This window comes from Rattus norvegicus, chromosome 20 (assembly GCF_021556685.1).
Source record: "Rattus norvegicus strain SHRSP/BbbUtx chromosome 20, alternate assembly SHRSP_T2T, whole genome shotgun sequence".
NCBI lineage: Eukaryota > Metazoa > Chordata > Mammalia > Rodentia > Muridae > Rattus > Rattus norvegicus.
In genome coordinates this window covers 50,503,538-50,519,124 of record NC_141553.1, presented here as the reverse complement: position 1 = coordinate 50,519,124, position 15,587 = coordinate 50,503,538, and the positions used below count along the sequence as shown (strand labels likewise).

Below are 15,587 nucleotides of genomic sequence, written 5' to 3'. Positions count from 1 at the left end.
AAGCCATGCTGTGGAGACTATTGTGATGCCGAGGTCCTGTGTTCAAGAGCGTGTGTGTGTGTGTGTGTGTGTGTGTGTGTGTGTGTGTGTGTGTGTACTCCTACAGCCTTGTTGACATCTCTGGGGGGAACTGAGATGTACCTCAGAGGTAGAACATGAGACCCTTGAGAGTTCCATAGGCCCTGATTCACCAAAAATAAAAGAGAAACAAGGATTAAAAGTCTACAACCTTTGGAATTGAACACGTGAAAATGTTACTGTTAAGTTCCAACTTGTTTATTTGTTTAATTACACACGAATTTGGTCAATTTCTCTGTGCTTTCAAATCATTTGTATTTCTCTTTAGCTGTCCTGTGCTGTGTCCCCTTTATTCCTACTAAATTGTAAGTCCTTTCCTAACAAAATTGTAAATATATATATATATATATATATATATATATATATATATATATATCCTTTGATCCCAGTACTAAGATAGCAGAGACAAGTGGGTCCCTGCTTCTACTTGGTGAGTTATAGACCAGCTAGCATTACATGGTAAAACTGTCTCAAAACACACACACACACACACACACACACACACACACACACCGCACCATACCATACACTAACCAATCCACCACAGACACCACATACACACACACATACACACACACCACACCATACCACACCACACCATACACCAGCCAATCCACCACAGACAGCACACAGCACATACCAACCAACCTAACACACACACACACACACACACACACACACACACACAGAGCTGGGATGGCAAGGTTTTTGGGAGGCCATACCACACTTTGAACAGTGTCAGTGCTAGAGTGCTGGGGCCTAGAACCTTCGGGACAGCATCCGCTCCAGGCACATAGACCTCTGTGCACCTGGAACTGCCTTTTCCACAGTGTGAGTGCGCATTCGACCTCCCGCTGCCCGCAGAGGGCACATTACAGAATAGATCGAACACAGTAAACCTCTGTTGAAAATTCTGGGTTAAAATGTGCTCTTCTTGCAATGTTTTTTCTACATGTTGAGAAGGTGGCGGACAGAAAGAAATGGTTTCTCCACGTAAAATTTAACCACTCCTTTCTCCAGGACTCCAATTAAGTAACGTCAGCTGTCACAATCTGAGCATGCTTGGGTGTCTCCAGCCGGATTTTACACCCTGGATTAAGCTTTCCTACGCCTTTGCTGCCTTGACAACCTTTCTTCTTATCTGAGCTTATCCCTCACTCCTTCCTACTGCCTCCACAACATTACCTCAAATCCTAAAACCGAATATCTAAAATGGGTTGCTTACCCAACCCCTCCTCTCCCATGTCCCTTCTGTTCCCTACCTGACCCTGAATACACTCCACCTCCACCATTTGCAGTATCCTTCCTCTGTGTGCAACTGATGAGTCTATAGTGACACACCATTACCAAATCCTTACCAGTGTGACTAGTGGTTTACCTTCTGGGTCACTCCCTGCTCTGTTTGCCAGACATATAATGGTACCTCTGTGGCATTGCAACACTAGAGAATACTTTCACTCTCTTAAAAAGTCTTTTACTGCCTTCCTATTCCTTCTTCCCTGCCTCTCCCATAACCCCTGACAACCATCCCTTTTCGGGTTTTGTTTTACTGTTTCCATGTATAGTCTCTCCCAGAGTGTCACATTGTTGCAATGCATGTAACCTTCTCAAATTGGTCTCTTAGACTTGCTAATGAGAATGTCAGGTTCCTCCGTGCCCTTTCCTGGGTGACAACCGTTTTCCCTGTAGCATTTTATTCAGCACCGACTGTCTAATGTAGCACAGTTGATTTATCAGTTGACCTGCTGGAAGACACTGTGAACTCGGCAGCTGTAAATGATGCCCGCCGCTGTAAATGTCTAGGCTCCGGTGTTTGATTCTTTCGGTAAACAAGTAGGATAATGTTTACCCTTTAAGAAAGCGCTAAAGTGCCTTTTAAAGTGGCTGTGCTGGGCTGCATTTCTATTAGCCCCGAATATGAATTTCTGCTCCTCACACATTTGCCAGCATCTGGTGGTGTCTGTGGTTTACGGTTTGACAGGGTCTCACCATATATCACTATATAGCCTTGGCTGTCCTGGAACTCCCTATGTAGAGCAGGGTGGCCTGGAATTCCCAGAGATCCACCTGCCTCTGCCTCCCAAGTGCTGGAGTTAAAGGCCTGGGCCATTATACCCAACTTTCTTCTTACCTATTTATTTTTCTTTTCCTCCTCCTCCTCCCTTCCTTTCTTATTTCTTATTTCCTCTTCCTCCTCCTCCTCCTCCTCCTCCTCCTCCTCCTCCTCCTCCTCCTCCTCCTCTTCTTCTTATGCTGAGTTTCACTTTGTAGTCCCGGTTAAACTAGAACTTGCTGTGTGGACCAGGATGGCCCTGTGAATTCAAACTCCCTATAATCCTGCCTCTGTCCCCGAGTTCTGATATTACAGGCATGCAACCTCAGGCCCAGACTCTGAGCGCCTTTCCATTCGCTAGTCACCTATCCAGTGTCTGCCGAGATCGCCCCTCTAGTTTTAGTCGGGTCACTGTTTCCTTACTGTTTAGGGTCTGTGTGCATCTTACATACAGAGCTTCATCACAAGCTCTGAGTGTTCTCTCCTGTCTTCTTATTCACTGGATAGGGTCTTTTCTCAGAGCAGAAATATTTTACTTTTATAAAGTCCAGCTTCTCAGTTCTTCCTCCTTGAATTCCTTTTAAGACTGGAACCTGAGGTTACCACCTGGATTCAACAACCTGGATTGGTACAAAGACAGAGGCAGTGAGCACCCGGTCATCATGTTGATGGTACTGATGACACTTTTCAGGGTCTTGGGGGGGTCTTTGGGGCTCTAGGAAAATGGATTGGTTACTACTCTCATTGTTGTGACTTAATACAGAAACAAGATATTTTGTTTCAATGTCTGAGGGAGAGCCCTTGGAGATGAAGGAGGGTGGTAGGAGCAGTTTACAGCAGCTGGCAGGGAGCAGAGAGAAATAAGACTGGGTGGTAACGCCTCAGCTTCTGCCCCCACAACCCACATCCACCGGCACCACCCCCCACCTAAAGATTCCTCAGCCTCCCTGGATAGTACTCCTGGCTCATAGCTTGGTGGGACAGGGTGGGGATAGGGGAGTGGGACAGAGAATTTTATACCCAAGGGTCTCTGGTATAACTTCATGGAGTCTCCCCATCTGTTGGTGATTTGTGCACTGTATTACATGGAACCCAGATGCCCTGCCAAGAACTTGCACTCGGCCGCCCTTTCTCAGTGCAAGGATGGCACGAAGAAATGTAGGCGCTGCCCTACATAAAACCCTTTAGACCAGATGCCCCATAGCGGAGGACCTGTGCTCCACCTTTCTCAGTGCAAGGATGCTCCGAGGAATTTACCCTTTGTGAAAAGCTGGTGCTCAAACGTATCCTGTCACCATGTCACAACCTGTGCATGAAACATTTTACCCAGCAACACCCTCAAACATAAACCAACTATCCAAATCAGCAAGGTGTTTAGTCCAAATCAGCAAGGTGTTTAGCCCCTAAGTCGGCATGCTATGGTGGGCAGCCAGCCTCCTGGGTCATCCATTCACATAAACAAACAAGCGACAAGCCTTTTCTTCCCAGTAAATGATACCCACCCCCTTCCTTTTGTGTCTTGCTTGGAAAAGCTGGGGGTGGGGGTCGTTTACAAAAAAAATAAAATAAAATGAACTAAAAGTTGTCAGCTGGTAGATATCTTGGATCTGTGCTTTGAAGCTGAGGTGACAGGCCTTGAGCTGTGTGTTGAAGTAAAAGGCCAGGGACGAATCCAAGGGGAGCTCTGCACGGCTTTCCCTTCAGTGTAACAGCTCATCAATCTGATTACAGTGCCATTAGCCCCACTTCCAAATCTGATTAGCCACTCTGCTTCTGTTACTTTGAAAGATTGGTTTTAGGGCCTTTTTTTTTCTTCTTTCTCTCTTTCAATTAGGGCTAAATGTTAACCAAAATGTAAAACACGAGAAGCACTATTACCACCATCATAAGGAGTGTACTCCCTCTACAAGAAAGCAGCTAGAATATTTGGCTACAATGTGTGGCTGAACTCCCTTCCTTTCTAACCTTAAAAGAAAGGGAAAATATATGGGCACTAAGGAATTAGAGTGGAACATTCTGTCAGACACTTCTTTTCTTTCTTCCTTTCTTTTTTTCTCTTTCTTTCTTTCTCTTTCTCTTTTTGCAAATGCTCTAAATATATGCAAAACCAAAAGACCCTGCCCAGGATTATGTTTCACTGGCTCCAGCACACACAGCTGAACAGATACCGATTCAAACTCCCTTAGGAACCAACTTTTGGAAACACTGATGCCTACACTCGCCCATTTGAACAGTTGATCCCCTTGATGAATCAGCAACGAGACTTGACAGGACTGGTTTTTCTTGGGAGTTATTAGATGTTCTGGTTTTTTTTTTTTAACCAGAAGTTTAGAAATCTTCGTAAGACCTCACAGGAGTGTCCTTATCAGAGGAAGCAGCTGGAGGGCCAAGATGAGGACAGACTGAGGGAATCCCTGAAATTCTCAGAAGACAGTAGTTTGCCTGCTACTCTTCTTTGCTATGACACCCTGTGTCTGGTGTCCGTGTGTCTGGTGTCCATGTGTCTGGTGAAAAGAGGAAAGGAGGCCATGGCGATAATTCCAACCCTTAGGAAAGATCAGGAGCTCGTGGCTAGCCCTGACTACATAGTGCATTTGAGGACAACCTTGACTACACGAGGCCAGAAAGGAAAAGAGGAGAGAGAAATAAATAACGCAGCTTCCATAAGCCCAGCCCAAGCCTGAAGGAAGTGCCTGGTCGGTTGTCCAGAAGCTAACGCCAACACTGACATTCAGAACTAATTCTAGGAATAAAATCTTAAAGGCAAGACCTAGAACTCTATTTAACAAAAAACTTAGTTAGAAACTGCTTCAGTTTACATCTTGGAAGATGAAGAAAACTACCAAGAAAAAAAATGACGACTCAGGAATTTAGAAATAATGACCGCTGTCATTTGTAGTGCTACATGTGTTTCTAACCAGCATGTGTTTTGAAGAGGTAGATCCTATGTGACTGTGTATGTGCTTACATGATATTTAAAGATGTATCTATAATTCATATTGAGACAGGATCTGATTATATTACCCAGACTGGACTCAAATAGTCCTCTGCCTCGGTCTCCTTATTAGCCGAGATTATACATCACCATACCCAATTCATATGTGATTCTTTTTTTTTTTTAACAAACAAATTTTTGGTCCTACCACATATAAAGATAGGAGAAGCTAGCCTACCCCTCGTACTGCTGGAGGCCAGCAACCAGCACAAAGCTGCAGTATGAAATGGCCTCTGCCTGTCTGTCCATAACAGACTAATGGGGTGAAGCAAGGTACAATCTGGTGTCCAGGTAGCAATGGTTCGTACCTGTTACCCCAGCTCTTAAGAGGCTGAGACCTGAGGACCACGAGTTTAATGTCGGAGGCTGAGGGGATCTCTCAGTGGTAAAGATAACTTGCTGTTCTTGCAGAGAACCCAGGTTTGCATCCTAACACCCACCCATGGCTCACGACCATCCATGACATCCACCTGGGCATCGGGCATGCCCCGAGTGCATGCAAAATAAATTGTGTTTAAAATTGGTTTAAGGCTAGCCTAGGCTACAGAATGAGTTCAAGGCCAAACTCCTAAAAGTTAGAGTGGTACAGGCAGGTGCCACCTTTCCAGGCTGGCCACCAACTTCTACATTTGCTTCATCCTATGAGATAAGGATGTTTCTTTAAAAAAGAAAGAAAGAAAGAGAGAGAGAAAGAAGAGAAGAGAAGGGAATTAACTCTGTGATTGAGCACTTGTCTGGCATATAGAATGTTCTGGATTATTCTTGCTCTTTTATTCTTTGCTTCTTTGCTCTCTTCCCCTCTGTCCCTGTCCCTTCTCACCCCATCCCCACTTCCCTCCCATGTTCATGGCCAGCCTTTCCTCTCCTCTCCTCTTCTCTCATTAAATCTCTCCACGTGGGAAAAAAAAAAAAAAAAGAATGCTCTGGATCCAATCCCCAGAACTGATAAGAAAAGAAGGAAGAAATGGGGTGGGGGATGGGGCCAAAGAAAGGGCGTCCAAAGGTGAAAGTTAATGATACTTGAGAAGCTGTCTGCTCAGATAGAGTCATAAGGCTCTGTATCCTCTAGGATTGGCAACATCTGTTCCTAGAGAATGGAGCAGCTGATACATGAAGAAACACTGTGGCTACCCCTAGTAGTCTTCCTAGCTTCTCTGCAACTCTGAGTCAGAGACGAGAGAGTCAGCCCGGGTAGCCCTCACCGGATCCTGAGCCATCCGCTCTGTTGATGTCATACTTCCTACGCTGTAAAAAGAAAACCCTCCAGGTGCTGACAGAGGAGTGTAGAGGGGAAGGGGTGGATGGGACAGGAACAAGTTGTATATCGATTTACTGGGGGCTTAAATCATCACAGATTTCATGATTTAACCAAAGAAAAGCTTACTTTCTCGTGGATCTGGACACCAGGAGTTTAAAATCAAAGCACAAATAGAGGCACTGCAGTGCACTACACAGAAACACTAGAAGAGACCCCCTCCACGCCTCTCCTGCATCTAATCGCTGTCAACATTTTGGGGCCCACACCATCTGGCTGACATCCTCTCCACCGTCTCCATCTCCACGAGGTCCTTCCATCATTGTCCCCCTCTGTCATTCTTCTTTTATAAAGAGGCTGTCACTTCACTTAGGGCCCATCCTAATAATTCCAAATGGCCTTGATACCCATATTATAATCGCACCTGCAAGCGTCCTGCACAGCTCCACATTCATATTTCAAGGGCATCTTTGTGCCTCGTGCTGTAAAGATTATCTGCAGATAACTCAACACGGACAATGGTAATAATGGTTTGTTTGTTCTGAGATAGCTCCCTAGACCAGGAGACGCCACGGAAGGACTGCGAACCTCTGTGGTTTGGGGAATATGCAAACCTAGTGCTTGAGTGAGACAATGATTAGGGGAGAGTCCAGGAAACATAAGAAGAGAGGTACCAACGCCATCAGAGGCAAGATTCATTCCTGACCTGAGGGTCAAGACTAACCCCTCTGGGCTGCAGAGATGGCTCAGTGGTTAAGGGCACTGACTGCTCTTCCAGAGGTCCCAAGTTCAATTCCCAGCAACCACATGGTGGCTCACAACCATCTGTAATGAGATCTGATGCCCTCCCCTGGTGTGTCTGAAGATAGCAACAGTGTACTCATATATGTAATATATATATATATATAGAGAGAGAGAGAGAGAGAGACTAACCCGTCTAATGTCTGCCTGCCTCTGCTTCCCCTCCCTGTGTTTAGCCTGCTGGTGGGTCTCTGTCTCCCCCAACAGCTAGCTGTCTGAACAAAGCTAAGCTTACAGACTCGGTCCCTGTTTCTCTTCAGTAGCCCTTGAATGACAAGCAACTGATACTCCCTTATTCGGGTAAAGCAGAGCCATTTCTGCAAATAACTCTCCTCCAGCCTCCTTGGACACCAGGCATGCACTCGATACACACATCTATGCGTGCAAACAAAGCACTCACACATGTAAATTTAAATAAACCTAAAAAGAAATGTTTGAAGAACTCTGGTAGTGCAAACTTTCTTAACAAAAGTCCATTCCGATCTGTCAGCGTATTCCTACTGTGTCCTAATGCCATCCCAGGCTACCCACCCCCCCACATCCTTGCTTCAGCTTGGCACTTTCTAACATGGCTACCCTGCACATCCACAGTGGACTCTGCTGGCTTCTGCTTCCACTTCCGTCTTCCGTTTTCATCCCTCCTCTCCAGAGCAAAAACGAATGCATCCCCATGTTTCTGTCCACAAGGTCTGGTAGTTCCTGTCAGTGCTTATTGAATGAGTGAATGAATGAGTGAGTAAATGAATGAGTGAATGACTGAATGAGTGATTGAATGAATGAGAGAATGACTGAGTGAATGAATGAGTGAATGAATGAATGAGTAAATGAGTGAATGAATGAGTAAATGAGTGAATGAGTAAAGGAGTGAGTGAGTGAATGGATGAATGAGTGAATGAGTGAGTGAGTGAATGGATGAATGAGTGAATGAGTGAGTGAGTGAATGAATGAATGAGTGAATGAATGAATGAGTAAATGAGTGAGTGAGTGAATGAATGAGTGAATGAGTAAATGAGTGAGTGAGTGAATGAATGAGTGAATGAATGAATGAGTAAATGAGTGAGTGAGTGAATGAATGAGTGAATGAATGAATGAGTAAATGAGTGAGTGAGTGAATGGATGAATGAGTGAATGAATGAATGAGTAAATGAGTGAGTGAGTGAATGGATGAATGAGTGAATGAGTGAGTGAATGAATGAATGAGTGAATGAATGAATGAGTAAATGAAGATCTTATTTTATACATGCTTAGAATGCTCCTCAATAACACAATAAACATTTTAGCCTAGAGAAAGTCAAACCTGTAAACAAACCTGGGCTGTGCTTATCCTGAAACTGGAAATGGAATTTAAACGAGCTTTGCTTGCTACAGGCAATCAGGACACCTAGAAGGAGGAGGCCATAATCCTGTTCTAGGCTTGCCCTTAGCTGTGCTACTCAGACAAGTCACTCCACTTTCCTCACTCCACTTCCCCGGAATCTAGTCTCTAGTAAGTCGCACTGAGTAGGAAGAGGAAGGAGGACAGGATAGAAATGAATATCCTTCCTTGCTCAGTAACTCCAGGCTTTACTCGTTGTCCTCGGGGAAACCTGGAGTTATAATTACTCATTTAAATTCCTGTCTTGCTCTGAGGAGAAACATCTGCTCTCAGAGTCTGTAGGCCAGCTGTCCTCAACAATGCAAGCACTTCTGGACATCCATGAGCCCTGAGAACTTCCTTCTCCATGGTTCTCACTACCTAATAACCTCATTTGGTTTTGCAAAAGCCTTTGAACTTCCTCTAACTCTTCTTCTATTGAAACCCTCTGCAAAGGAGAGGAGAAGGAACAATGAGTTCTTCCAAGAAAGACTGAACAGTCGCCAGAGCTGCCTTCGGGGGCCAGAAAGTCACTGAAATTTTGTTTGTCATTGGTGGGTTTGTTTTGTTTTGTTTACTGAGATACTCTGTAGCCTAGGCTGGCCTCAATTCTTTTTTTTTTAACTATTATTCACTTTACATCCCCATCACTACCCCCATATGACCCCCTCACATGGTCCCTTCCCCCCACTCCAAACTCTTTCTCCTCTGAGAATGGGAAGGGCCCCCCTTCTCAATCCCCCACCCTGGCACACCAAGTCTCTGCAGAGTTAGGCACATCCTCTCCCCCTGAGGCCAGACAAGGAAGCCCAGTTGGGGACTGTATTTCACAGACAGGCTTTAGGGACAGCCCCCTCTACAGTGGTTGAGGGAACAACATGGAGACAGAGCTATGCATCTGCATGGGACCTAGGACCAGCCCATGAATGCTCTTTTGTTGGTGTTTAAGTCTCTGAGAGCCCCAGAGTGAGGGTTAGTTGACTCTGCTGGTCTTCCTGTGGATTCCTGTCCCCACTTGGGGCCCTCAATCCTCCCCCCAACTCTATGGTAATAAGAAGCTCCCCCAAGCTCTGTCCAATGTTTGGCTGCGGGTCTCTGTATCTGTTTTGGTCAGCTGCTGGGTGGAGCCTCTCAAAGGACAGTTATTTTAGGCTCCTGTCTGCAAGTATAACAGTATCATTAACAGTGTCAGGGATTGGTGCTTGCCCATGGGGTGGATCTCAAGTTGGACTGGTTATTGGTTGGCCATTCTCTCAGTTTCTGCTCCATCCCTGTCCCTGCCTTTCTTATAGACAGGATTCTGCCTCGAACTCTGTCCTCCTCCTTCATCCTCTTGAATGCTGGGATTACAGGCAGGATTCATGGACAACTAGGAATTTACCTTTTAGCTCTGCATGGCATTTAGTGTTCATATGTATGCTCTATTCACATGTATGCTCTATTCACATGCAAGTTCTATTCACATGCATGTTCTATTCACATGTATGCTCTATTCACATGTATGTTCTATTCACATATATGCTCTATTCACATGCATGTTCTATTCTCATGCATGTTCTATTCACATGTATGCTCTATTCACATGCATGTTCTATTCACATGTATGGTCTATTCACATGCATGTTCTATTCACATGTATGCTCTGTTCACATGCATGTTCTATTCACGTGTATGCTCTAGTCACATGCATGTTCTATTCACATGTATGCGTATTCCACTCCTTCATGCATCTACCTATTTTAAAAAATGTAATTTCCTCCCAAAACCTTTGAGGGAAAGAAACTGTTGCCTACTATTTCCTTGGGCCGGGCATTCTGAGTGGCTCTTGCACATTGAGGCATGAAAGAGTGTGCTTGCTGGAGATGGGAGCTAGACTAACCTCACCCCTAATAAAAACAGCGTCTGGAAGAACACTCACAGGCAGGCGAGGCCCACAGAACCCGTAAGCCTAGTCCATTCTGTGTCCCCTTGTCACCATCAGTGACCCAGGACACCATCATGCTTTGCTTTGATAAGCTGAAGCTGGGGAAACATCACTGAACATTTGAGAGCCAAAGGGAAATAAACACAGAAAGCAAAGAGACACCGTCTGCTTGGGACACAGTGGCCTGGTAAGACCATAACCAGTTTGTTGTGGGCCTTGGTCTGTTCTGTTCTCAGTGGTGATCCGCGGCTGGCATCAGCTATTTCGGTCCCAGATGAAAGTCAAACCATGAGTATCCTCAGACCTGGTAGCCCAGGCTAGCCTCAAGGCCTCCAGAGCAAAATTGCAGAGAACTCCAAAAACCCCCGGTCTCTCAGCTCTTCCTCAGCGCTCTCTCACAGGATGTATTCCAACACTAGGTCACAGTGAGGGGGCCATGGTAATGAGACCGTCCTCTGAGCAATGATCAAAGCTCCATGCAGCAGGCTAAAAACAACTGAGTCGTGAATGCATGTCTGCGCCTGCGCGTGCGCAGTGTCTTCCTCAATAACGTCTATGCCTTTTTAAAGGCAGGTTCTCTCAATGAACCTGGAGATCGTTGGTTTGGACAGGCTGGCTAGCCAATGAGTTTCAAGGTTTCCCAGTTCTGGGGGTTTGAAACAGTGACACCACGCGCGAGTGACATCCATCTATTGACATTGGCAATAGGGATCCAGACTCAGGCCTTAGCGCTTGCGTACGGGCACTTTACTGACTGACCCATCTCCTCGGTCCCTACATAGTCCACTCTTGGTGGAGTGTCTTTCAGGAATTGGGAGGGTTTCCAGTGATTAGAAAGAGACCTACTTTGACACATGCAACCTCTGGCAAAGGTGTGCTTCCCCTCCAGCTGTGGGCACCGTTCAGCTAGTGCAAGACAGGGTGGATTTCTGAAGCAGATGCTGCAACTTCAGACAGAGCTGAGCGGAGATGGCACCATCCTGGAGTGAGGAAGCTTCCCGGTGCCTCTGAGATCCCACAGTGTGGCGGGCATCTTTTCCGGTCCTCTCTACGGACCGTGCTCCAGCATCCTTGGACCAGTGGACGTTTCTCAGGTTGCTATAAAACCTTTAGAGTAGAGAAAAATCTCTTCTGCCTACTTCTGGCGTCGGCTATTTCGGTCCCACATGAAAGCCAGCTCCAAAGAAAGCTCACACCCATTCCTTCCCTCTCATGGCAATGGCCGAAAATGTACCTCTCATATCCCTCCTATCCGAAGTCTTCACCTTCTCACCCCCACCCCCACACACACCCTGTTTTTCTCTCCCTAGAAACTTATCTCTTGCCATCCCTGAGTGTTTCTCTGAGGGAAGGAGAGCCAGCTTTCACTTTTGGGCCGGTTACCAAAATGTCTCCAAGTCACGTGGATTTATCTCCTTGGGAACGGATGGGGGTGGCTGCGGTCTCTCTTGGGGGCCTCGGGAAGGGACAGGCCTTTCCTGGCGGAAGTAGTGAGGACTTCTGGCCGAGAGTACCTGGGTTGGGGAAAGTCAAGAGGCTCCAGAAAGTTCTTCCAGACGAGTCTGATCATTACCATAGTTACCAGAGACTGTTTCTTCGGCAATGATTTGTATAAACTCTGCCAAACACTGGTTTGAATTCCAAATGAGGATGTGCATTCCTGTACTACCTTACCAAAGGCAAATGTTACCTGATAAATAAAAGGGTTCGTAGATATCAGCAATTCCTGTACCCTGAACCATTTACGAGCTTGGGTTTGGTTGGCGCTTGGGGGACTTATGTAGATTAAAGTCCAATAAACTGAAAGTTCAGTTGCTCTAAGATAGATAACGCTTTACAACGATCTACGGGGTGGAAACTTGAAAGAACCCTTGCTGGCCTTAAAATGTAAACTCTGTGCCTTTCGTGAAGAATGCTTTACTGCCCTTCAAAATGTTCGGTAAGTAAAGCCCTACTTCTGAATTAGAAACCAGAGAGGAGAAAGTCCATTAAGGAACTGGCATGGAAAATCAAATCTATAAAGATTGTACGAGACGACAGACTTACTCCCTACACAAGTACTATATAAACTGCTTTTTTAACAACCTGAAGATTAAACCTGATATCCTTAGCCTAGTTAGATTAAACTGGAGTTTTATTTTGAGGCAGCATTGGCTATGTGGCTCTGGCTGGATGTGTGCCCTCATGCCCGGCCTATCTCTCAATGAACTCTGGAAAGAGGACTACGGGCTTCTATGCCTGGCTCTATATTTTTGTTTTAAACATTTAAAGGAGTTGTGCCCTAAATATACAAAACACCCATGGTAAAAAAAACTAAAAACAGGACAACAGGCAAAATGAATGCGTTAAAGCAGTCGGGTGGATACCAACGGTGAGTAAACAAACGGCAGGGAAGCACTGGCAGCCCCCTTTCCGTAATATTCCAGGCAGCTGCAATTAAAAATGGCACATGTTTCAGGAATAATCGCAATAAAAAGGAAAATCAAGGAACTGAAAAGCATGAGATTCAGCATGGAGATGGCCACAGGTCGGGTGGAGTGAAGGAGCCATGCAGTTGATTGTAGTTATGAAGGCCTTTCCTTTCTCATAATATCTTCCTAGCACTTGCTGTAAAATTTAAATAGGCAAAGCAACAAAGAAAAAGGGAAAAAGAATGGGCAAAGTCTAGAACTATGAATGTATAAAAGACACTGGATTTTTAGCCTCTCTCTGAATAGCTACTTCAACACTACCACTCGTCTCATACCACACAGCCTTATCCTGCATGTGGGGGAATTAGAGAAGACGTGGAGGAAAGAGGAAATTGTATCCCTAGAATCTACAGAAGAGGAACTCATTATCTGGTCCCTGGAACTCTGGCCCTTCCCCTCTGTGGCACTCCCCCGCATCAGGACCGCCACCGTCTCTTCAGGGAGCAATAGCTTGAACTGACATTGCACCCCACGTCTGCACCGTAACAAGTAGTCTGCTGCTAAACGTGTTTGGAAATAAGGCTGAGTCCGTAAGGCAAAACTACTAAAGTGGGTTACCTTTCCTATGGCAAACACCGTCGCTATGGCGAGGGTCAGGCTGCCCTTGTGAAACCATCAGATAGCGGAGTTGGGAAGTGACGTCAGCGCGCAGGAGGTGGAGCGAGCTCACCCGGGCATTCCACTGCCTAAAATGTCTCCTTAGGCTTTATTAGTATTTTGCTGACGAGATCTATAACAGGCCAGCACTTTTTCACACACGCTTGTTTCAAAAATGATAAAATAAGGCCCGCTGCCCCGGTGTATAGTGGGAACCAAAGTGCGAGCTGTAAAGCTTCTTAACCACGTCAGTCCCGCTTCCGCTTCCGTCAGCCCAGCTTCCCGTCTGTCAGCCCCTTCCCTCTCTCACATGTGTATCTTTACTCCTCTTCCGCTGAGGTCCAGCGAGCACAGTTCCACTTAGCAGCCCCTCCTGGTAACAGGTCCTTCTTGATGACAGACCCTACCCAACAATGAGCGTCTCTACAGTACACACAGTGTGCATCAGGTAGATTTTCCGAGTCTGCTCCCTTCCCCGTGGGAGACCTGACTGCAGGAATGTGCAGGGCAAGCCCAGAACCTTTGAGCCCATTGTCTCCCACCTGTTAGCCTTGAGCTAACTATAAATCTATAAAGTGTAGGCCTTGTGTTAAACAAACGAAAGTCAGGGGAGATTTTAAAACTGTCTCTATCCCCACCCTTCTCCAATAATTAAGCTACACCTCGTTTTCCTCAGAGGCCCATTTCTAGAAAGGGTGGTGTGCCTTGCTCCCTCCTTCTCTATCATGGCTCTGGCAGAAACTACCCAAGATTTTGAGCGGGCTCTAAATACATCTCTGCGAATGTTGAGACTTTTCGAAGGGGCTGAGTTACATTTCCACTGAGAGTCGGCCATACTTAACGACCCACTTCTAGGGAGCCGCCTGTGGTACGGATGACAGCTTATCACTGCCAGGGTGTTAGAATAAACTACGTTTCTTTCCTCTTACGTTTACCTCCATGGAGTTATAACGAACTTGGGTGGTTCTCCCAAGGAGCCCACAGAGAAGAACGGAAGTCTCCTACCACCAGATATTAGAAATGCACCCTCCGGCTGCTGTGAACACCTCACACTCTATTGAGTGATAGCTTGACCACATACACAGAGGCCTCAGCCTGAACCGTTTCTCATGCCCGACGTCCCCCCATGCCCCACCAATGTCTGTGAGAATTACAGACCTGTGAGGTTTTGAGCTGCCCTGTCCTGGGGTAACGATGATAAGAGTCATGCATCGTTAACAGCTCGCCAGACAGCAGACCTAGTGGCCTCATTTACACCCCTTGACTAACTAAAATTGGGCGCTATGCCACCCTTTTCTTGTTCTGTTTCCTTGAGGCTGCTCTTCTCCCTCCCTTTGTTTGCTCAGGGTCACAGAGTGCCACCTCTCTCATCCCCCTGTGTCCCCGTGCTCAGTCCTTCCCTCGGCTCCCTTCTGCTTGTGCTGCCTTACCCCTGTTATCGTGGTTTTTATTTATACTTTTATTCCTTTGATGGCAATGTGTTCACTCAAACTCTCAGAGGCAAATGGAGAAAATAATTGCCTCGCATTGAGGAATACTTCCTGGAGTGACCCGCAAAATTCCTCAGAGATCTGTAAGAATTTGGACCCAATGTAACACTGCCCAGTTATATTTTCTGCTTGCTTTGGTTTCTTTGTTGGCCATCCCTTTCCCCCATATAACTAGATTCCATTCGCACTTGGGAGAAGATGGAACCATAAGTCTTGGTTCTACCAACACAACACTAAGAAGCAGGGAAGTCTTTCTCCAAAAGAGGATATGATGGTTGGACAGTGTGGGTCTCCCTTCTCCTGGGAGTCACTGGCCACTGGCCCGAGAGGACACAGGGAACAGGGTTTGGATGGCTGTGAGTGTGACAGATGGACTTCCAGAGACAGCACTTAATCGTTCTAGGATTAGAGTATACAAGGGCTTTTAGGGGTGTAGGTGGAAAGGGCTAATTGGTCATAATACAGTACCTAACTACCCTTTGGATGGGAAGCCAGAATGGGACTTGTGCGCTGAGCTAAGCAGCTCTGCTCAAGGTCATTCTTCGGATAAGTATTCAGGGATGCTCTCT

The 15,587-nt window shown here is 46.1% G+C and overlaps 1 long non-coding RNA gene across 1 annotated transcript; it reads right to left on the bottom strand.

Annotated features, from left to right (window-relative positions):
- Positions 1 to 11,190: 11,190 nt before the first annotated feature.
- Positions 11,191 to 14,022, bottom strand: LOC147998744 (uncharacterized). The gene is made up of 3 exons (XR_015645946.1): positions 13,490 to 14,022; positions 11,844 to 11,974; positions 11,191 to 11,567 (listed from the first exon to the last, which is right to left on the bottom strand). It is a non-coding gene; the product is annotated as an uncharacterized LOC147998744 (long non-coding RNA).
- Between the last annotated feature and the right edge of the window lie 1,565 nt (positions 14,023 to 15,587).